Source organism: Serinus canaria, chromosome 1A (assembly GCF_022539315.1).
Source record: "Serinus canaria isolate serCan28SL12 chromosome 1A, serCan2020, whole genome shotgun sequence".
NCBI classification, from domain to species: Eukaryota; Metazoa; Chordata; class Aves; order Passeriformes; family Fringillidae; genus Serinus; species Serinus canaria.
In genome coordinates, this window is record NC_066314.1 from 19,666,534 (window position 1) to 19,689,887 (window position 23,354).

At 41.5% G+C, this 23,354-nt stretch overlaps 1 protein-coding gene across 8 annotated transcripts in view; it reads right to left on the bottom strand.

Annotated features, from left to right (window-relative positions):
* Positions 1 to 23,354, bottom strand: part of PLXNB2 (plexin B2) — a 252,479-nt gene that overhangs the window by 227,991 nt on the left and 1,134 nt on the right. For 4 of the 8 annotated variants that reach the window (XM_030237867.2, XM_030237869.2, XM_030237868.2 and 1 more), the window contains exon 2: positions 14,752 to 14,854. The exons of 2 other annotated variants lie outside the window; for them this stretch is intronic. The gene's annotated coding sequence lies outside the window, so the exon portion shown is untranslated. The remainder of the gene's footprint in view (positions 1 to 14,751; positions 14,855 to 23,354) is intronic. 2 more of the 8 variants (XM_030237870.2, XM_050982943.1) reach the window with 1 other exon arrangement.

The window sequence follows — 23,354 nt, forward strand, 5'->3', positions numbered from 1 at the left end:
GATAACAAAGAGTCCCACCTTTACAAGCAGCCCAGCTAACAAGAACATGCTCTTCCAAAGGCAAGGTGAGGGGGAGAAGCAATTTTCTTTTGCTGTTTTCAAGTATCTAAAAGCAATTTCATGCTGTGGCTTAGGGTGCGAGCAAGCAAGACTGCTCATCCCTAATACAACCAATTCCCTACATTCAGAGGGTGTTTTTTTAGCTGACAGTTTCCATACACACCCTCACATTCTGCATTTCATGGCTGACCAAAGAGTGAAGTCGGGGGAAGGGAATGCATGACTGCATGGCAACACCTGTGAAAAATCAAACTATTTTCCTTCCCTTACCTCCAGCTAGCTACAAACAGGATCACCCTGTCGCAGATATGAAACTGGCATTTACAGAAACAAATTAATGAAGATCTGCACCATGGGTTAGAGCACATAAAGTGTGAAAGATGCTGTAGAAGTCCACTGCCACATCTGCCAGTCACTCATTCTTCAAGAGTAGTGGACCAAATACCCATAAAAATGGACTTTTTAAAATAAATGTCTTCATATAAAATAAATGCTTTCATATAAGAGAAATGCCTTTCATATGAAAGGTCAATGTTTCATATTACAAAATGTAATGGACACCTCCTGGCAAACATTTAACTTCAATACAGTCCAGGTTCAAAAGCTGCTGCTGCTGGAATGGACTAGATATTGAACAATTCTGTTTTTTGGAAGAGAAAGGATGCCAAAATCTGGACCAGATGCCCCGCATTCCCCAGCAAGGAGTATGTTTAGCATATTCAGTTTAATACCACACCATTCATATGGAAGCCATCAAGAATCTGCAGAGGTTTGTCAAACAGAAAGTAGGCATCTAACCAAGAATAGCCACAGCAGAGCAGACACAGACAAGGTCCTTTTGGTCTGCAGCCAGAATCCTAAATACCCAGAAATAATGGCTTGGTAAGACAGTGTCCCTGAATCAGCTAGGGCAAGTACCCAACTTTCCAGAAAACCACCTGGTAAAATCTTTGAAGAAATCATTGTGCAAGGAGGGGGAAAAAGAAACAACCTCATATTATCTCCACTGCTGGGCAAATACATCATGAAATCTAAAGCATGTCAACTAGCCACCAAAAAGCCCAGCTGAGCTGATGCCTTGAAGTGAAATTCAGCTTGCTTCAGTTCATACAGAGTACACCTATCAGCAGCTCACCTGCTTTGGGGGCTAAGGGTGTTCATCAGTGTGTAAAGGTGCTGAAGGAAAGAAACAGCAGCACTGCCATGTGGTTCTTCAAAAGAAATGCTGCAGCAGTCGGCAAATTCAGGCCTCGTCTAAACTCAAACAGCTTCTCTAGGCAGTCTAGAATTTCCTTTGAAGTATATCTCTACGAGCACATATGGTCCTGGAGCACATCCACACACATTCACCAGAAGGGAATGAGAGTGGGTGGAATACATAAGACTATCCTTAGGAAAGGGAGAAGGAAGAGAGAGAATAAAAATTCTAGCATAAACAAACAGCTGCTATTTCTAGTCCTCCTGGTACCCCCTCCTCCAGCCCAATGCCACTCTGCAAGACGCCTTGTTCAACTTAAGAGACAAAGAATTAGAGGCACAAGACCTCTAATTTTACAGCCCAATTATGACCACTTACAAACACACTGTAAATCTGTTCACTGCTTGACACACCAGGTACATCCCAGCAAATGCATCTGCCCAGTGTGTATTCCATGTTGCTTGATATTCTCCATGTATCTTGAGTGTGCACATTCAAGAAATAAAAAAAATCAAATAAACCAAGTCTGGATTAGAGTCAGTCCACAATAGCAGGGGAAAAAGTGTAATTATTGACAGTGGCTTGGTTGAGCTTACAAAGGCTTAATGGAAAAAGATTTTTCCATAATTGCCATCTCTAACCTTTTATCCAAGCTCAGTGGGTACATTACCTAAGTCAGCAGGAAGTTTAGCCACTCCACATGAAATTAATAACATTTACGGGCTGACCCATAGCCCATGGCTTTTAAAACAAGAGCTATGAAGTTTCTGTCCTTCCATCAAGGAACAGTGCATACCACACTTAGTTGCTTAAAGCAAAACAAAACAACCCCTCCACTCCTCCAGGCAGCTTTAGTCCCTGAAGACTGAGCCTTCCTCTTTCGCATACTCAAGAGGAAATTAACCTTACATACTAATTAGAGGAACAAAAACAAGCATCTCAAGAGCAGTGCATTCCATCTGCTGACCTGCCATTACCTTTGGGACAGCAGCTTCCACATCATCAGGGTACCCCTCTTCTAACACCCAAATGCCCTGAGAAGTGCTCCATGACCCGAAACAGGAGCTTCCCTGCTGGCCTCAGCACACCTTCCCCTTTGCTTGCAGGCCCATTTCTCGGGCCCTTCCATTCACCCACCCAAAGAACAGATCTTGCTGATGTTGAGAGGATGTGTTCCAAGTCTGGATGCCTATAAAATGGACCTGCATGCCAAATGAGAACTTTCAGCCTGACTTCATATTTATGTATACGGAGAACAAGATAAACTAGTTTAACTAATGCTAACCCAGTTCTTTCCACTTTACAGTGGAAAGAACCAAAACAGATATGAGAAGCTAAAATATATTTCTGAAGAGATAGTGTTCATCTGTTTTGAAGTGGCAAGCATGAAATATTTGAGTATCTGTGCTAAAATTCTAGGTGATGACCAAACAGAGGAAAAACAGTTCAGCAACCTGACTTAACAAAATTGTGTTGAAAACCATTAACAGGAATACAGCACACATGCTTAACAAGATGGTGCTTTTCAGTGTCATAAACTAAGAAGAGAACAAGAAAAGTCAAGGGGAGGATAAACAAGCCTGGCTGGGAATTGATTGCCACCTCTGAAATTTTAGTGGAACAGTTGGAGCAAGAAGCAGACTGCAGCTGAACTGAAAAATCACTATCTGTAGCTAGATTACTCATCTACTGTTAAACCAAATTAAAGTGTTCTTCCCACAAGGCAAGGCTGATGATTTCAGAAAAGCCATAATTTATAACTCAGGAAAAGTTTAGAGGAAAGCTCTGCTACACCAAAATGAATTTTGTACTTAATGGGCAGGAAAACAAAGGACAGATGGAACTTCATGTTTCTTGGTACAACAGTAAATACTACACAGCACGCAGGATGCTACTGAGCCAAGAAGCTGATGAGCTGCATTAAAGAGGAGTTCACCTTACTCAGGTCCCAGGCCTTCCTTGCTCTGGAAATCACCCTTTCAAAATGTTACATGGTAGCAGAAGCAGAATAAAAAATAGATTTTGAGCAAACCAGGCCTCTATTGCAACCTTAGGAAGCACTATCAATACAGTTCGAATAGGGGATCCTCCTTAACCTGTCCCATAATTAGGTAGCAAACTCATTTACAGGAAGTGCAAAGATTGAGCATGCAAGACACAGAAAAGCACCACAGTATTTCTGTCCAATTTGTTTTGCAGGAGTGATCATGCCTTGGATGGAAGCCTATTTCTAACAATTTATTTTTCATGTCTGGACAAGGCAATATAACTTCTTCACAATTTAATCTCTTTGCTAATAGACTTAGCTGTTATAGCTGAAATACTCAAGCTTAACAATAAGGCTAAAATACCCAGAATACTTAAATCCAAGAAATGTGTTTGCTGGCTTCAGTTCAGGACAAGTAGAAGCAATCAGCTAAGGCTCAGCAGACTGGAGAACCGCAGCAACACCTGCCAAGAGGTTACTCTGGATTCTGCACAACTGACTACAGAACTGCTCTGAGCAAAGCCCAAAAACCATCTAGAGAAAGTCTTTAATTGCCAGTGAAGCTCCTCCAAAGGACCAGCAAGCACCTGGGCACCCCGACAGCTCGCCTGGGCTCCTTGGGTCAGCACTACCCTAAAATTACAGGGACGCTGAGCCAAGCCTTCCCCCCCACCAGTTATTTGCCTGTCACGTTTCCCCAGCGTTTCCTTCTGCTTTCAAGCTGCAGTTCAGTGAACAGGCTGCAATTTACCTCTTCACCCTCACCCTCAAATTTGTTTGGATAAACAGGCTCTCCTTTGTTCCAGACTGCTACTACATTTACACATTGTATTGTAAATCAGCCGGTACAAAGCAAGGCAGGCCCTTGAATGAAGACACTAGCTGTTCTGTTCACAGCAAAATTCAACAAGGAGCACAGAACCCCATTTATAACCCCACTCTGGAAACAATTGGATTTTAATAGGTGAGAGGTTTTAAAAAGTTTACTAAACAAACCTATCCAGTTACAGGGTCTATAGTCAGCTCACAAACAAGTTCAAGGCTGTATAAGTTGCCAAAACAGTATTATTTCTTAAGAGAACACTAACCAGTTTAAAAGCTTGCTTTTTTGCTGTTTCAAGGACCCAAGAATTATTGGCAAGTGATTTAGCTTTTACTGAGTATTCAGCTAGGGAGAAATTAGTCACAGAGGAAGGGAATGAACTGTTCACCATGTCTATTAAAGACAAGAGACCCAAACAGCATCCAGGAGTTGCAGGATAAACATCAGGAAAAACTTCACAGTAATAACAGTTGAGCAGAGAAATGACAGCTACCAAGTTTTTCCTTTAGAGAAGGTTCAATGAATGGCTTAACTACAGCTGATTCTCTGCCTTATGACAGAGCATGGACTCCATCTGCATATGGCTTCTTCAAATCCCTCCCCAAATCTATTTTCCATTATTTTAAATGTTCTTTTAAATAAACTGAGTTTGCTGAGACATCTCCCATGGGCTGATGTTACAGAAGAGTCCACAAGAAAAGAGATCAAAACTAACCATGACTTGATAGCTGCCCAAGTTTCCTAGGAAGCTATCAGCTCAGCCCCAAAACTGAGTAGGAATTTAGAATAATAATAATAAAAAAATTTTAAAAAATTAATTGGCTGAACCAAGGGCCAAGAATAAATTGCATTTGATGTTGTCTGTGGTCCAGAATTGAGGCCCTCTGATGGGATCCTACAAAGAAACTTCAGCTGGACCTAAGCAGGATGTCATTCACTGCTGCAGAGAGCCCTGCATCCTTCAGAAACATCAAGATGAAAAAAACAAATCCCAAGTCTGAAACATAAGCTTGAGTGCCAAGAATATTTTTATTCCTCTGGTTACTTTAAGAGAGAGAGGGAAAGAAACATTATAGGTTCAGGTTTAAAAACTTTTTTGCCCTGATTACAAGAAGTATGTTGCAGTAAGAAGTGTTCTACAACTCCTTTTGGTGCATCTACCATTAGTAGTACAACGAACCATCACCTTCCAGCAGCTTCAGATCTAAGCCAAACCAAACTCAGGAGACAGAGGCATACCTCCATTTGATGTTTCAGAAGCTAGGGCCTCACTGTCCCTGTTGTAATTCCGACATGATCTCATGGCCAAAAAGTACTTGCCAAGCAAGATCAAGGGAAGCTCAACCTCTTCTTTGCCACCAGCCCCAGCCACACTGCCCAAGCACAAGAGCCAAATGAGAGGTCACTGCACAAGCTGCTGCTCTTGGCCACAAAAACTAAAAACTGATACAGTTGTGACCATGGCAACTTCTCTTTGAGACTCTTGTGCTGCTGGCTCCCATTGGAGGGTGGCCTGCCCTGCCCTCTGTCAGGGAAGGAGGCAGTGAGGCACCACTGCAGATGTTGGGAGCACACCACAGCCAAACCCTTCTCCCAAGCAATGCAATGCTGCCAGAGGAGCACACTGGGTTGACACAATGCCTCCCACAAGCTGAATTCACCCTCTGTGCCCTGCCCCATGCTTCCAGCCCTGCTACATGATCCACCTTCTCTCCATGACTAGCACAATAACCATCACTGGAGTGCTTCAGCTGCCTCCAAGCTTCACTTGAAGCATGACCTGCTTTGCCTCCTCTCCTCCCTCCCCTAAGCTGCCCTTCCCTCTAGGATCAGTGTTTCACAAATAACTCATTGGTTTCACCCCTTTCACCTTAAAATGACACAAATCATGGAGGGAGCACCTCATGAGACAAGCAACACTGTCACCTGAAGCTGCACCCCTTTCTGTCCTGAATCAACAGAGGTGTATGGAAACGGTGTTGCAAGGAGTGAAGAGAAGCAAACAATCCACCAGCATGCAAAGGTCTGCAAACCCTGTAATTTGTGTCCTAAAGAGAGATTACAGCCCATCTGTCCCAGCTGGAGTACAATAGAACTCAGAGTGGTCTGTGCTCCACCTCCTCAACTCCCCTGGCCCCTTGTTAACTAAAGTAAGTACACATAGCCATGTCCCTAACTCATTGAAGTAATCTGCTCCTTTGTCACTGCTGCAGCCCTTGTGAGGGCATAGATACTGCACTTGGGAAATCACAGGTTATCCAAAATCATCTCCTGGAAGCTGGCATGGCACATGCTTTCCCTGAGGTTTGGTCTGAAACTGCACTGGTGGGCTCCAGGTGCTCCATCAACAAGATTTACTCTCCTGCTTGGAGATAATGCCATTGAAACATCTGTAAAAACAAATATCTTCACTTTAATGTTAAGCCCTTGTACTAAATATTGAAGTGACACTGCCAGATTAAAGGGACTGTAATATATTTTTTAATACCCCATTTTAAAGTCAGATTATTACTCATGAAAGAGCTTTTAATATCTCTTCTTTGACTGAGGTGTGTGACACCTGCCTGTCCTCCATTTCTGCCTCATTTTTGCTCAGGTACACAGCACTTACCAAGGCCCCCCTGGCACTTTACTAAGCTCTGCTCCAAAGAAAGCAGTGGTAGAGGCTGGGGGAACCTACCCATCACCTGCCTGTCACACACACAAGTGGGTGGAACAACACAGCCCCACGGCCTCCCCAGACACCTGGAGAAGGAACACCATGAGGCATGTGTTGGGAACATCACCCCAGCCCAGCCTTCCACTGCTGGAGCAGCCCTCGATCACAGACACCAGCTGCTCTCCTGGCAGGCACCAGAATGGCTGCTCACTGCCAGCACAGCATGGAAACAGGTATTTAAATTTTATAACAATAAGCAACTCACCCTGTCACTTCTCATTTTAACAATTTCTTACTCTGACAAGCAGGGGCAAGTTTGACCAAAAAACTACTAACAGGAATCAGAGAATCACAGAATTGTTAGGGTTGGAAGGGACCTCTGGAGATCATCTAGTCCAATCCCTGCCAATGCAGGGCCACCAGAAGCAGGTTACACACACACACACGTCCAGGTGGGTTTGAATGTCTCCTGAGAGGGAGACTCCACAGCCTCCCTGAGCAGCCTGTTCCAGTGCTCTGCCACCCTCAGTGTAAAGTTCTTTACATCTTTCTCATACTGAGATGGATCTCCTTGTGTTTTAAGAAGACCATACTGAGTCCTGAACAAAGGAAAAAAGTGCTCAAAAGCTCTCAATGTTCACTGTGGTGCACACAGACAATAAGAAGACATAAAAAGCCTTTTTGTCTTATCTGTCTTTGACCATAGGGCAAGTAAAAACAAAAACAAAAATCATTTAGCAGAAGGCCCTCAAAACCAAAGCAAACAAACATCCCCCAACAATATCCCTCCAAAGACACAAAAAAATAAATCAGTTCCTTTTTTGTTCCTAAAGGCAGGCAAGAAGAAATTGTAGCTGCCCCTGGAAGTGCTGCAAGTAGGAACTGCCAGAAGACAGGACAATAGAGACATGGCACCCTCGATGTCACTGCCTCAGCCCAACAAGTTCCTTCTACTACTCTGGGTCTTGCTTTCCACATCTGCAGACCGGGGATAATAACAGGTCTTTACATCACAGGGGTGTTACAAAGATCAATTAGTTAATGTCTGAAAAGCGCTTTGAAGATATAGCAGGTGGTGAGTATTATTATGCAAATAACATGATTTAAGAAAATCACAAGTGCTGGATTAATACTAATCCCTTTGATATTTAAAAGACACCAGTTTTTTTCTTATTTTAAAGCAGTGAACGTTTATGCTATAGCTTTTCACGGCTCCTGCAACCACCATTTTTAACCTTTTCTTTTCATACAGCTCCATACATAAAACTCCTCTGCAGACATCTTCACAAAATCCAATCTCTACTCAAAGCTAGGAGTAGTGGAAGAAATTATGCATGTTGATGAACTGGATAACGAGATTCCATGCAGGAATATTTCTCAGAGGATAGAATGTCACAGGCCTAACTTACTGTAACAAACACTGCAGAGCTTTCAGTTTTAGGGCTTTTTTGGGAAGCACACTAATTTCACGCATAGAGGCATTTGTAAAACAATATAGCTGCTATTTAATGATGCTATTTTATGTGGTAGAAAAAAGTGGAGGGAAAAAGGAAGCTATGGTTCATTCACTTCTTCCAGGGCTGCATATCTGAATTGTTAAAAAAAAAAAAATTAATGTCTAATGACCTCATTTAGTGGTTTCACAGGAGACTGGGCATTGCAATGTTTCCTCCAACTTCCAGCAAGTGGTTGTACAACCACTTCTGCTTTGGGTGGGATGCAGGGAGTGGAGTGGACAGCCACAAGCCAGCCCAGAAACACAGCTTTCCTGAAAGCTTGCCACTTGCCATGAGAGAGAAACACAAATCAAAAAGAGAGCCAGGGTGGGATCAGAGCAAAGAGCCTGAGGTGAGCAGCAACATTGGAAACCAAGGTGAGAACACAGCCAAGACCAGGTGTCCCTCTGGTTTTCAGTGTTGCCCTTGCCAGACCTCACTGTGAAAGCAAGACATCCTGCCCAGTGCTTGAAACCTCCCCATGCTCCCAGGACTTACTGCCATGTTCCCTTTCTGTGAGGAAGTCTGTTTCTTGTCTCCTGCATTGCAAAATTTAGTGCAAACCAGCTGGTGCATTTTGTCTAGGAATCTGGAAAGTATTGCTGTGATTAAAACCAGCTTAATATTAACCCCCTCCGGAATGCAGGCCTGAAATTGATATTAATGAAATAAGATCAGATATTAATATTCTGTACAGCTGGTTCCTCAAGCTGTGCTGTAGTGTCAAATCAAATCTTTCCCCAAATCAACATACCAAATACAAACACAGGATGGCAGGTAGCATGCACGTGTGAGGAGGCAGAAGGAGCATTTCAAAACTTTAGAAGCTGTTATGTTTGCAGCTCTAGGCAGCCATAGAGCTTCTAGGCTTCCCTTCCTGCCCCATCTCCTGCAGCAGCCATATTAATAGCTATTCAATACAGTAATAGAATGCTAGCTGTGCACTTCGTTGTTGGAGCTTTTTTAATCTCCAGGTCAATATTAAAAGCATTTGGATGCTCTTTAGGAGGGAGGAATGATTTTGCACTCCAGGAACAGTGAAGTATTTGCAGCGTTCCCTAGGAATGCTAGCAAAGGATTTGCTTCACATGTGTCTGCTATGACTGATGTGGTAATACTTTATTTTAACTGGACCCAGTAGTACAGGTTCACAATTCAATTTTGTTGCATAAAAATACACTCTGTATAACACCTGTGTGATCTCCTTAGTTGAATTTATACAATTTATGTACAAAATAGATCCAAAACACCACCTGAGGGTCACTCTGCAGAAGGACACCCTCTGAACAAAGTTGTTTGGACACATGATTTTCACTCCTGGATATGCAGTTCTGATCCAGCTTGAGTAAGTAACAGATCCATCTTTCACTTTCCTCTCCTGTTAAATGGCAGCCACCTCATTTCCTGACAAAGATCTAATGATAGACCTCTCCACTGAAGAACAACTCCCAGGTGGGAAGATGAGTCAGCATGATGCTTCCTCCATCCTCACAGAGTAGAAAGTCAATTTCTCTCTCAAGAGTACCCCTTTCCCTCTCAAGAGTGCTCTGCAGGTAGCTTGAGGTTTGGTGTACTCCATCTCCACACCTTCAGTTAATTCACTTTCTCTGAATGTCATGAGTTTCCCAATAGCTTACTTGAAGAAAGCAATCTGATCTTCTTGTCATCTGCTATTCATTTTGAAGTACACAGGTTAATATTAAGTAGGCCATGGGTATTTATAGCTAAACTTAGAAACAAGAAAAATATTCCAGCGTTCTCAAACTTTCACATGTGCAGCCTCACACCACAAAGATAAAACCTAACTTAGATGACACCAAGTTTTATTATCTGCTCTTCAAACAGCCAGATAATATAAAGCTACTGCAAGGACTGCTCCCATTGGTCAGCCTTCCCATCACTCAGCAGTCTGTTGCCAGGTTTCTCCAGATGAGAAGATGAAAACTACACTATCCCCACTAGACTTAACAGGCCCAGTCTGAAGAAAAAGCAGGGCTATTGTAACTGTGACAGAAAAGTAGATAAGACAATACCTTCTGTCTGCCCACAGAGCAAGAGGAAAGCCATTCAAACAACCACACAATGACAAAAATAAAAAATCTGGACTCCTATGTGGTTTGTTAAACTTTGCACCAAGTAGAGCCAGGAAGTTACAATCTCTCCCATTGGCTACTGCTGCCCTTTCTTTCTCAGGAGATGGACAGAAAATGGGAATGGGTATGTACTGAAGAGAAGGTTACTCTGATGATTTGCAGCTCATACACAGAGTTTCTGGGCTGACAATCTCCTGGCTTTGCATTACAATTTGCATCACATTTGTAATTGTATTACCTGGACAGCTTTAACTTCATTAAGGATTCCCAGGTAAAAAGCAGATGCTGAATCAAATCTTATAAGGCAATGTCTGCTTTAAAGGGGCTACACTAAGCAGAAGCTAATTCAACACCTTCTCTTTTTGGTTTGTAAAGAGGATATTCATAATTTCACTCAGGAAAATAAATATATATGTAAACTGAGGTAAGATTTATTTGAACTAAAGAGCAAAAAAATTGTGTGGTTTGGGATGTTTGAGTTCATGCTGCATTAAAACACAGCTATTTAAAATGAAATTATTCCAGGAACATATTATTCTTTCCTTGTGGCTAATATATATATAAATGACTTTTTAAAATTTACTCAAATTGTAATATTTCCTCTCTCTCCAGTAAATATAAGAGCTTAGCATTAAATCTATATTAAAAAAATCTTCTTATATATTCTAGGGACTACAAGTTCAGCCAAACTAGGTGCTTGCAGCCGAGTTTGCTGCTCTGCTTTTGGCACAAGTGCAAATGAAATACTCCAGAAGACAGATCTGTTACATTCTTTCAGGTGTTTTGAGTTAGCATTTACGGAACTCAAGGAATTTCTATGGAAAAAAACCCATCTTCAGAGAATTTCATAACCTTCAGTTGGGAAACATCAAGGGACAGTTTCCATAAGACAGACCATACTTTCCTTTAAAAACCCTTGATAGCAACTATAAAATATATTATACATATTGTATATAATAAATTCAATTTTATATAATTTTTGTTAACAGAAATCCTCTTTCTAAAAAGGAGTAGAGCACACTCCATGCATAGAGCTACTTTTATGAAGTGGATAGAAATGTGTGGAGGAGTACCACTATGGATTATTATCATACTTTGAGTCATGCCAAGGGAGTAAAATTAATAATGAAGGATCTTCTTTTGGGACCAGGAGGGCTCCAGCTTCCTACTTGTGCTGCCACATGCATGAGCATAAAATGGAAGTTGTGTTTGTGCTCATGGCCTCAGATTATAACTCGACTGTTGATTTGAATTCCTGCAGGCCTTGTGCTCTTGGGACCTGCCCTATCTCATTGGAGGAGATCACATACTGTTTTTTCCCCTTTACAGCCTCACCATCACCTTGCAGCTAAGCCTCTCAGTTGATAACCTTATGTCTAATTTTCACATTTAACAAATTTTCCTATAAGTCAATTAGTAAAGACTGTTCAATACCTAGGATGGAGCTAAATGTATTAAGCATTAACCATTTATTTGTCAACTTTTCCAAAGTCACATTTTTTAATAGTTGCCTAGACTTGTCTCCTTTTAATAAATACACCAAAATGGCATCTGCATATCCTGTTACAGGTATTGTACCCTGTAACTGCTGCATACCCACCATTACAGCATCCAGACTCACAGTTTCCAAATCAAACCTAGCAATATCATAGTGGCACTGAAAAATCTTTCTAAGCTGCCCCCAAAAGCCTACCAGAGGTAAGAATCTTCCATGTAGTTAGGTAAAGTCAATTTCAAAGCTATTTTTTTCTACATGTGAAGAAAATTCTCTGTATTTCTTTTAGCCCATCCTAGGTACTTCAGTTTTCCTCTGTGCTGCAAGCAATAAAACACTTTTATGTTCAATATATGAATAGTAGAGATTTTTTAAAGCCTAACATTTTGCAAGGTTTTCCTAAAGCTTGTAAAATATGAATGATCTGTGAAATGGCTCCATACATTAAAATGCAATTCGGGCATGCCAGTTCTCCATCTCTCCCTTTATTCATTACTTACAGGGCTAGGAACCATCCTGGGATGCCTTGCACTAGGAAGGAAAGAACATAACTAATTTCCTAACTGCTCTGTTTACTTTGCATACCTTGTGGGCAAAAGTTGGCAAGAAAGGACTGGAAGCTGTTTGCTTTGAAATTATCACCCCATTTACAAGATTCAAGAGCAAAGTCTTTTAAACTGAGGTAAGAGGGAAAAGGAAGTGACTCTGTGCATGGTTAATGCTTCAGGAGAGTGCTAGCAGTGCATTGGAGGTCATCAGCTGAGAAAGAAAACCGATACCAAAAAAGCTTCCTCAGGACGTGCACAGGGACACGATTTAGAGCACCCAGAGAGAATAAGGGCACTAGCCAGTTCTATGCAAGAGGGGTGTATTTAGTTTAAAGCCACCTCATTTTATTTCAAATGAAAGAACAGCTACACAGGAGCATGGCTGCTATTGAGAGTACAAACTCAACACCCTAACTCAGTTTGCAAAAGCCTCCTCTTCCCTGACTAATAGGGCCACCCAGGATGGGACCGGCAGGAAGGGAAGAGGGAGCTACAGACACAGGCGGGGTTTGATAACACAAAGAACTTGGCAGCAGAATTACTTTAAGCAGGTCTTGAATCTTCTTTTTTTTTTTTTTTTTTTTTTTAATGGGGTGGGGTGGGGATTGCCTTCCAACTTCTCAGTCCAACATTGCAAATTATCATGTGTTTGCACAGCCATGCTGTGAAATACAGCAGAGATGAAGAGAAACATCTAAATACTTTTTTTCAAAGCCATATAACAACTACATAAAATACAGCCTGATGCTAGATCAGCTCTCCTGTCCAGCCCACAGCACAGCTCCACAAAACAGCATGGTAGCACAACCAAGCAGGTACTGGCCAGTGATGGCAGGAACTACTTACAGCAGAGCTGCCACTGAAGATTTCATATCATTGAATGATGGTCTGTGCCCGCTGCTAACCCACTTGGAACAAAAACGCTCCCTCCTGCCAAGCCATCTCATGGATACAGAGAGCATGATGTGAAAGTGCTTTGGAGGAGGCTTTGTTCAAGCCAGGAAATCAGGGGATGCAAGGTCTACTTTTGCATAGGGGCTTTTGGGAAAGCAACATGGGATAATTTAACAGAATTAGCAGGTCTCCATCCTTTCTGGTCAAGAAGGAATGCTGCAGCATCTACTTGCCCTATTTATACTTGACAAAAATACCACCAAATTGTTATTTTTCTACAAATTTCCCAAAATTCCCCAAAGTGAAGCAATGGAAAAAAAACCCATACCAACAACAAAACCAACACCCATCCACACCCCTCCCCCCCACAACAAAACAAAACACACTACAAAATCACAGAGAAATTAAATTGCTTGCTAAAGACAGAAGCAAAGCCACCATGCTGAAGTCCCCAGTCAAGAAACCTACAGCACCCCACTGCATACAGTGGCTTGCATAGATGGTAGTCTGGACACCAAACCTACTCAGAAAGCAGCCTGGACTGGTATTCCAGTAACTGGTATGCCAGTTTCATCTGACTGATGCCACTGAATCCAGCATGGTGTTGGAAAATCTCATTTTGGGACAGAGATTTCTATCCATGCCAAGTTATTACACGAGAAAAGTCTGAGAAAACAGAAAAGTCTCTAGGAGGGAGGGAAAGGAAGCAAGTATGTAGCCACTTGTGGCCACGAGTTTACAAACACCTTCTTTTACCAACAAGCAAAGTAACAACATAAAGTAACTCTTCACGGCTGCCTCATTCATAAGCTCCTGACTTCCAAGGTTGCTAAACCCTCTTCTGGCATCAGAGTTCCTGTTCAAGTATAATCCAAGTAGATTAATTAAACCACAGACAACAGAAAACACAGTCTGCCTCTTCAAATTATCAGTAGGAGAAAAAAGCATGATGAGTTTAGTTTCAAGAATACTGTTTACATTTACTCATTTTACAGGCATCATGATCAAAATTAAAAGAGAATAACTAATTGCTACAACTGGGAAAAGTATATGGGCATTTAAATTTGAACAGTGGCAACAAGCAAAACATTGCAAAAGTGAAGTGGAAAGCATTACTCTGAGCAATTGAGATACGATGTTTTGATAACTAACTTTGAGATGATTCACATCCACAAGCTGCTTAGTATCCTTTTACACTACAGGTCCAGGAGATACAAAAGTACGCATAAAAATCACTATTGAATCAGAGAGCATCCAGGACAATTACAAAGTAAGTTCATTTTCATGCCAGATTATTACACTAAATTTGAGGCTGGAATATTTCAACCTAAACCCTAAAGCACATCTATCCCACACAGACATCTCTCATCTCGGTGCACCAAGCCAACTGCACTGCAGTGCTCTATGCAAGAAACTCCTCAAGCAAGCAGCATGACACTTTGGAAGAAGAAATGGAGGTAAAACCAAAACCCTCAGTCCAAAAGAGTTCTTAGCCCACCTGAGCAGCACAAGCGTTGCTAGTCAAAGGGACTTCTTGGGGCTCAGGCTCCTGTGCAAATAGGGTCCGGGGTGAAATGCCTTTTGATGTGTACCTGCTCCTGCTGGAAGAGACACAGAAGAGATGTCTCAGAGAACACATAAGACAAGGGACTAGGCAATATGCACAATCAAACATAAAGAGCTCACTCAGGGGTCTATGGGCATCCCAAGTGAGGAGTCATTTTGTAGCTGGCATCTCAAGACATTGCAGAAAGTTCCTCATTTTTATCTTTATAAGAGTAAGCATGGTGAAATCTATTGATTTTGCATCACATTGAAGGCTTTTTCAGCAACTGAAGGCTCAAACACGTGACAAGCAACAAATCATTGGGATTTTGGAAACAGGATGTCAGAACATATAGGACAAATATGTAAAAATTAGTTTACTTCAAGATCTCAGAAAAGCCGTCATTAGTGAGTAACATCACAATGCAAATGTAATGCTTCTTTTGCAGTTCAAAATTACTGGAATTATGCTCTACATTACCTAAGTGTTTTATTAGCTACCTGAAATAAGCAAGTCCTTTATGGTAAAATTAGGAGATTACATGGTTTAGTAACATGAGAAATAAAAACAGAAGGCAAATCACAGAGTTAACACAATTCCTTGTCAAGCTGTGCTCATTCCAACCTCAACAATCTTAAGATCTCTGAATGCAGATATATATCTAGTAACAAGGGATGCAGGTAAGGTTTGCAGATCAGAGAACTGTGACCTCTGAAGCAAGGGAAGCAAGAGGGATGAGGTCAACACAGCCTCACAGCTAAGCATCACATTCAGAGCTTCTGCTGTTATTAGAAGGGCTGAGGTGGCTCCTGGGCTCAAAGATATGAGAGTGAATGGAAATAATGATTGGGGTAGCATGGGGCAAGAGTGAAACTGAAATACTCTGCCCAGTTCTGTGGCTGATGTTCAAAAAGAGAAATGTTGAAAATTATAGAACATGCAAAGTAGAGCTACAAAAGCAATTAGCATCTGGGGGGGGAGGGGGGGGTAAAAAGCATTCTGTATAATCAGATGTAAAGATTCAGTCCTTTTGATAAGCCACCCAGCCAACTGACAGGTTACTTGATCATCTTTAAGGAAAAAAAAATATCAGCAACCAAAAGTCTTTAATATAGCCACAAGAAAACTTAAAAGGCAGGAACAGATGCAATTTAAAATGAAATTCTGAAAAGGCAAAACCAAATGAGAGCAAATTGTTAAAGATGGATTCTTTTTTTTCTCAGAATTTTCAAGGTAAGATATGCTTTAGTCCCAGAATTTGTTTGGCCTGTGAGCAATAGCCAAGTGAGATGTTCAAACAATTCTGGGACTTGACAGTTCCACTGACCCTAAACTATAGATGACAATCTCAAAAAACCCCAAACAAAACCCAAAATCAAAGAAAAAACCCTCAATCAAATAATTAAAAAAAACCCCACAAAGATAATGCTCTGCATTTTCATCAGTGCTACCAAATAACAAATTAAATGCACAATGGACTGTAAAATGCTTGCAGATCTTCCCCCAGTTAAATGTCAAACCAAGAAGTCATCTGTTAATAAACAGAGACGTCACCTCTCTGGAGTTTTATCCAACCTACTAATACATAAACTCATACCACCACTTAGGACTCAGGACTGCCAAGGCAAATAAAGTCTTTTGGTCTCTCATCTCAACAGCTGGGGTAGGCAGAAGGTGACAACACCTGGACCACACAGAACATGCATAATCCGAGCCACGAAGCCAGTTTTGCGGTTGCAGAGTTACTGACTCTTGAAAAACTTCTTAAAAGTACTTGCAAAGACACTTTCTGTCTGTGTGGAAGCTTTTCAGACTAAACCACTGCCATTTGACATATGTGGGGGAAAAGAAAACCTCAGAGTCACCCACATATACCCATATGGGAGATGTGCACACATCATAACCACAACTGCAGTTTACATGAAGCGTTAGTTCATGAAGGAAAAGTTCCAGTTGCTGATGATGCGTGTCAAAACTGCACAGAAAAAAATTTCACAGCTTTTTAACTACTTAATCACACAAGACTGGAAATAGAAGAGGTCAAATTACTGCTTTTATTGCTCTACAATTCAACAGGCCCAACATTAAGTTTATACCAATTTGTCCCAAAATGATTAAATGAAGATCGCGTGTAAGTTCAACACACGCTGTGACAAGGAAGGCCTAAGGAAGGCCAAATTAATGTTCTTCTGATATATTTAAGAGAGATGTTGCATATTTTGGGCTTCCAGCTGCAATGAGCATAATCAGATCTATTAAAGGGAAACTAACTAACTAACTCATACAAGCTGAAGGAAATCATACCCTTCTACTATTAACCACTCCAAGTGCCCTGTATCTTCAGGAAAGAAGAAGCTTTTATTTGCTTTGCAGGCAAAGCAAATAAAACTGCAGCAAAAGATTACTAACTTGTCCTGATTCAGGATGGTAAACTTCACCTTGTATTTCAGTTGCACCCTTTTTACCAGATCAATTTGGTTTATATTTTCTGCCCTCTGCTTTCTCCCAGTGGCTGAATACATTTGACCTGTAGGAAAATAACAATTTTCCTACAGGGCAAACATCGGTTAAGAAACTGGTTCTTCATAAATTCTAAAGTGATGCCAATAGGAATGTAAGAGCTAGATCTTCTTTATATACAACTCTTAGACGTCAGAAAGAGATACTATCTCTTCTTAAACTATCTAGAAGATAAACAAGAGGCCTGGGGGAAAAGATGTGAGGAGTTCACTCCTCAATTTTTTACATATTTAAAACACAGTCAGTAAGTATAGACAGAACAGTAAGCTTTCTGCATTCCTTCTCTAAGACACAGAGCTATCACATTAATAATTCCTCTAGATACAGCAAGATTAGCATCAGGTTTATGAGAGCGTCCTTCAATCCAAGTTAACATGCAGACCTAATCCTAATTCTAGTTTAACCAGAAGTGTGCTAGTCAGGTCTGTTCAGCAATTAGCATGAACATACCTTGTTACAAAAAAGTAAATTCTGGAACAATTCAGTTTAAGTGCTTAACATCTAATGGATTTTTATTTAAAACCATGCTGTTCACAGGCAGCTTCCATGTACCTAACTTGGAAGGGTGGTTCTTATGGGTCTACTTGAAGGTCCAGCACAGAATTAGGAGCTCTCAGGGGCAAAGTTTTTTACAGCTTCCTGGATTATTGTAGGATTGGGAAGGCAGAAAGAATGACATCTGCAACATAAAGATAACTATGATTGTCAAGTAACACCAAAGCCATTCACTGCAAATTACGTAAATATAGAATCAGAGAAAGGTCTGGGTTAGAAGGGACCTCAAAAATATCTCATTCCAGCACCCCTGGATACCTTCCACTAGACTAGGCTGCTCAAAGCCCCATCCAACCTCGCCTTGAACATGTCCAGGGATGGGGCACTCACTCACAGCCTCCCTGCACAACCTGTTCTAGTGCCTCACCACCTTCACACTAAAGACTTTTTCTTAATAACTAATCTAAGCTACTCTCTTTCAATTTGAACCCATCCCTCCTTGTCCTGTCACTACATGCTTTTGTAAATAGTCTTGCCCTATCTTTCCTGTTAGTTCCCTTCAGGTACTGGAAAGCCAGTTAGATCATCCCAAAGCCTTCTCTTTTCCAGGCAGAACACCCCTAATCCTCTCAGCCTGTCTTCATAGGAGAGATGCTTCAGCCCACTCATCATCTTCATGGCCCTCCTCTGGACTACTCCAACAGTGCCACAACTATCTTATGTTGCTGTCAAGCTGCTGGCCAGGCTTCTCTGATACAGCCCAGAGCAGAGTTGGCTTTCTGAGCTGTGAGTCTGCATTGCTGGGTCATGTTGACTTTCTTGTTAACCATCAGCCCCCAAGTTCTCCTCCTCGGGGCTGATCTCAATTCATTCTCCACCCAGCCTGTACTTGTGCTTGGCATTTCCCCAATTCGGGGGCAGGACCCTGCACTTGGCCTTGCTGAACTTCACAAGGTTTGCACAGGCCCACCTCTCAAACCTGTCCAGGCTCCTCAGGATGGCATTGCTTCCCTCCAGGGTGTCACTGCATTCCACAGCTTGGTGTCACTGGGAAATTTGCTGAGGGTGCACTCAATCCCACTATCCATGTCACCATGGATGTTAAAAAGTGCTGGTTTCAATACTGATCCCTGAGGAACACCACAGGTCTCCACTAGGACATCATGCCATTCACTGCAACTCTTTGAGTACAACCATCCGGCCAATTCCTCATTCACTGAGCGGTCCATCTATCAAACCCATGTCTCTCCAGTTTAGACAACATGTGGGACAATGTCAAGCTTTGCACAAGTCCAGGCAGATGATATTGGCTGCTCTTCCTTTATCCACCAACACTGTAACCCGGGTCATAGAATGCTATCAAATTTGTCAGGCACAGTTTGCCCATGTTGAAGCCGTTTTGCTGGTAACAAACCACCTCCTTCTTTCCCATATGCTTTCACATAGCTCCCAGGAAGATCTGTGCCATGATCTTGCTGAGCCTAGAGACAAGTCAGATTGCCTTCACTTTTACTTCTGGTCTTAAACTAGCGATGCCAGTTAATAAGAAAACAAGTGAAACACTAGGAATAAGGGTTTAGTTGGATAACTAACTTCTTGAAGACACATTTTGATTGAACAAATCAACTACTAAATTCACTCGTTTGCAGGATTGCAAAGCTTTTTGATCAGGGGAATGTCAAAAGTGAAACTACAGAGGCAGAAACTTGGAAGCTAACTACAAAGGTGGAACAAGGTCAGAAGTGTTTCAGAAGGTGCCAGGTGGACTCTGTCCCCTGATGAGTACTGAGGCTGTCGAGCCTGGGGAACTCGGCATGGCGCTAATCATCAATCCGTGCTGGCGCCGGCTCCCGGAAGCTGAATTCCAAAGAGAAACCAAGTGTCCCTACAAGCACATGGCTGGTGACCACAGCTCTGCTGACACATTCCTGAGGGCAAACTCTGTCCTGCATTATGGTGGTGTAAAGCTGAGCAGTGGAGCAGGGGCTGACCATCACACTGATGCTGAGATTTTTTTAATAATTACTAGTAACATTTATTAAGCACAGACACTTTTAGACATTACAAGTAAGTCTTCCCTCAACCACCTGAGATGGAAACTCAGAGAGTTTCCAGAGATTCAACTGCAGAGACACAAACAGAAATACTTGATTTTAACAGATAACTAAATCACTGTCTGCCTAAAGAAAGTAAGCCCCAGGTCCACAAGATCCTCTGAACAGCTTTCCAGTCTGTCTGGTTGCACCAGGGTTGGGCAAACATGTATCCTCTCCCACCTCCATCCACCCTCTGCTGCCTCCAGAGCAGCAGAGGGCAAGGACTCCAGGCCTCTTTTTGTAGCCAGATTTGATCAGTTTTATAGACAGAGAGCTTTTAGTACCATTAAGTCACTGATGGTTAAATTAAATGTCTGTTTTCAACTCCTTATTTCTAAATGTGTTTGATCAATTAAAAAGTAAGAGGCCAAACCACTTACTTTCAAATACTGGTTTTTGTTACAATAGACACCCACTCAATCACTTACTCAGGCTATATGACTTTATTTTATTTTCAACAAGGATTAACTGACCACTGTCAAATCCAAGTTAGACTCATACTTAAACAAAACTCTTTAGGTAATACTCCACTAATCCTAGTTACCCCTGGCCTTATTACAGCTAATAATACTCTTTTTCTTGATTGTTTGGTGTTTCTTTCCCTAGTAGAAGCCATTTAAATAGACCCTCCACTATAAGCTGAGCTTTACAATTTCTTATGGTGCAAAAGAAAACCTGCAAGAAAAGCCAAAATAAATATCCACTGCTGAGTTGAACAAAAAGGTAAAAGTGAAGGAGTAGGAGGAATACCACATCGAGGTTGTTTGTTTACTTAATTTCATCATAATTATTTAGACTCTCATCTCACTAATAGCTGTGCAGGTGCTAACTTTACTTCATGAAGGACCTAGAGTTTTTGTTTGCATAAATCAAGTACATTTAATCAAGTGCACATTAGCTCATCAACACATTGGATCTGATGAGAAATTGCATAAGTGACAATGCCAAGCTATTTCGGTGAATATTCATGATATCTCTGTGGAACAGGCTGACTGGAGGAGAGTGAGAACAAAATGACAGTAAAAGAACGGTAGCAATTACTTTTCTAGCAGTTAATGTTGCCATTAACTGCTTGCTAGCAAGAGCTTAAAGTTGCAAACCCCAATTTAAGCTTGTTACCTTAATTTTACAATTGTAATTCAATATTCTGAATGTGACACAAGTGTAACAAATATCTTCATTCAGTGCTTCATACAATAAATAATTTTAAAGTATATGAAAATTTCCAAATTCTAGCCATTACAAAAATATAAATGCTTAGTATTACATCTTCATAAAAGTAAATAAATAAATGCTCAAATCTTTTTCTCAAAACTGAGCCAGAATCCAAACTCATTTGCAACAATAAAGTGGGACTTTTTTGTTCTTAAGAGTCATTCATGAAGAGGTCTCCCTCCAAAATGTAATTTGTCCTTAGTGATCTTCTGCATGTAAGGCAAACAACTCCCAGTTTTATAAAGCCATACAAAGCCTTTATCCAACTTCCAATATCATCTGTAGAAAATTCAGGCAGAGTAAAGCTGTGCCCTTAGTGAGAATATTTTACATAACAAGTACTCAAGTCAGATGAACAAAGAAAAGCTTAGATAAAAGAACAAAAAAACTTGGACCACTTTCAGATTGCTGGAATGGATGAAGGAGGAGAGGAAGAAAGGGCTGATCAGGTGCACCATCCACTACATCCTTCTGACACCCAGACCCTTGTGTGCTGCTGACCAACCAACGAAGAAGGTCACACATCCTCTCCTCATGCAGAGCTGTCTCCCCACCACCTCTGCCCACCAAGTTCTGGTATGAGGTAGTTCACTGCACTCACACCTGCCATTTCAGAAGAATTTAGATGCTTATGGACTATGGTTCACAACTGCAGCTCAATTCAGCTGACCCCAACTGTTTGCTTTGTCCCTCTGTCACAACAGAGAGAAACACAGGAGATTCATGCTATCAGGCTTCACAACACTAATATGAATAGCCATAAAACACAGTTTACATTCATATGCCTATCTGTAAACTCTGGCAGATTCAAAGTTCAATAGAAAATAACCCTGAATGGCAGAGTAATCTCTGGCAGAGGGACAGGATGAACAGCTGAATGCATCAGCTTCTGGAGTAAAAGTCAGAGTCACAAGTGTATTTATTGTGCTATCCTTCCCATGTCGTTGACAATCCAGGAGTATCAAAGAAGCCTGGTTATCAACACTGTTGTAACAGACTATCGCAAGCATCCAAAGCTTCAGTTGCACATTTTGGGGGTTCATGTTACAAAATAACAGTATCACATTTTGATGGGTTGACCCTAGCTTCTTACAATAATCTCAGATGATTTAAACAGCTTTTGGTACTAGAAGCCACCATTCAAACTCCTTTCCCAAACACTGACACCATTTAGTTTCTGTATTTGTTTAAATCATATATTTTAAGAAAGACTGTTTTCTACTTCACAGGCAATCAGACCAGGCTTTAGATCCACAAGTGTTCTAGGTAAGGAGGACAAGACATGCTAGGCTTGGAAGTAGACTTCCTTCCTTCTTCCCTTTTGTTTTGGCTGGAAGCACGTTCTATTCTGGCATATCAGTTGCAGCCAGCAGCCCCCATACCCAGGTGTGCTGGATCTGTCTCACAACCTGACAGGCAGGCAGGGCATTAAGCATCAGCCCAACATGCATGTATAATCTCACTCCCTAGCAAATAGTGAACAGGTCTCAGCTGATTTGCCTAGAGCATGGTACATAGCTGTTGCAAGACCAGTTGCACATTTCAAGATTTCAAGCTTTGGCCGGGAAGGGCAAAAAAAAAGAAAAAAAAAAATTTTTTTTCAGCCCAAATTTAGAATTTATGTCTTCTGAAAAAAAACTGTTAAGAAAACTGAAGTCAATTCTAGGTACATACCAGCAGCCTATTACTTACCAACCTATGCTTCCTCCTAGATTCCATTGTAATGAGAACATAAACAGTGAAATAAGCATATATCTCCCTCGAATGAATTACCTATTCAGAGTTCCCTCTGGTGTTCAATAAGCTCATCATCACATTCAAGGTAACAGCCTTCGTTACAAAAGCATAAGTTCTCTCACGAGCAAGTTATCATTTGATGACGAGCTCAGCAATAAGGTCAGGACCATAGTGCTGTAACTCACGGACAAAAGCAATGTTATTTTCCATCAGATTTCAGAAGGGTGATAAACTTACACTTCCTCCTTTGTATATTCAACCGAGTGTCTGATTAACCTCGAAAGGACCCAAAGTGTTAAAGATCACTTCTGCCCCCCGATGTCACCAAGACGGACGAAGTCTCGGAGAAGGCAAAGTCACAAATTACAGGTACAGCCCATCTGAACGCGGCACGCAAAGATGTTCTGCACCTCCCGAATAACTATGCTTTGAGTCACAAGCCTTTCCAGCCTCGCACTCCCATTCGCCTCCACGGAACATGAGCAAAGTACA